At 35.0% G+C, this 1,272-nt stretch overlaps 1 non-coding gene across 1 annotated transcript; it reads left to right on the plus strand.

The window, feature by feature from the left end:
* Window positions 1–1,199: 1,199 nt before the first annotated feature.
* Window positions 1,200–1,272, plus strand: TRNAT-AGU (transfer RNA threonine (anticodon AGU)). The gene has a single exon. It is a non-coding gene; the product is annotated as a tRNA-Thr (tRNA).

The raw sequence follows: 1,272 nt of genomic DNA on the forward strand, positions 1-1,272 counted from the left end.
TTGCGTCATCTAGCGATATAGCCAGTTTGGAGACGCATAAATTCGTTAAGTGGATTATTTCCACAAACTGTAATCGTTAGAGTTCTCTTGCTTGAGGGTACACTCGGGCACACTATCCTATCTTATTTCTCTTCCTCTTGTTATGTTAAAGCTTTTATAGTTTATATAGGACATATCTATTTTAATGTTGTTACTCTTAAAATATTTTATTTTTCCTTGTTTCCTTTCCTTGCTGGACTATTTTCCCTGTTGGAGCCCCTGGGCTTATAGCATTTTACTTTTCCAACTAGGGTTGTAGCGTAGCCAATAATAATAATAATAATAATAATAATAATAATAATAATAATAATAATAATAATAATAGTCGGAATACTCAGATAAGTACATCCGAAATCGTATGGTCATAACCTTATTCTTTCAAAAACGATATTTAATTACCTATTTTCCAGTCCAGCAGTACTAGACTATAGCAGATTAATATGTTTGTCTTGTATGACACAATATTTGTCCCTGTGAACAGCATTTATAATAGCGAGGAAGATAGATATCTAGAGAATTTATTATCCCTTTTGCTTCCATGCTTGCTTCGGATTGTCACTCGGCCTTCATATATGAGTCGCTAAAATGCTATTATGGTAATTGGAAGCTGAATGTGTAGTTGTCCATAGCATTGTGGATTGTAATAGGATTTTTCAAATTAGAAATTGGTTTTGCGATTAGAATATTATAAAACATTTTCTATTGATTGAAATTGCAGAATATTATCTTGCTCAGTGATTGGGAGTTTTTTTATATAAATATTTTCATATTTGATTTTACCCTCAGATAGATGTTTTGGATACTACTACTACTACTACTACTCTCTCTCTCTCTCTCTCTCTCTCTCTCTCTCTCTCTCTCTCTCATTTGGCATAATATAAGGTTCTTTGTGGAAATTACAGTATAGAAAATAAATCTTAGGCCATATGCTTAACTTTTCTCCTGCTCGTTGAGGACTTTTGAGAGATGTCAGTATCTTACCCCTGTCAGATACCAGAGTTTGTTGCCTGGTTGACTTCAAGTGCTAGACTCGCCAGATATTTATAGCTATTTTATAAGGGTACATTATTGCTCCTTTATTGCCGGTATATGTCAAATGTTATTTTAAAATTCAAAGTGCCGCATGTCTGTCTTTCTGCGTGTCCACTTTGAGCCATATAGCCTTCATAGCTCAGTGGCTAGAGCGCTGGTCTAGTAAACCAGAGGCCGGGAGTTCGATCCTCCCTGAAGGCA

The sequence above is a fragment of the Palaemon carinicauda genome, chromosome 37 (genome assembly GCF_036898095.1).
Source record: "Palaemon carinicauda isolate YSFRI2023 chromosome 37, ASM3689809v2, whole genome shotgun sequence".
Lineage (NCBI taxonomy): Eukaryota > Metazoa > Arthropoda > Malacostraca > Decapoda > Palaemonidae > Palaemon > Palaemon carinicauda.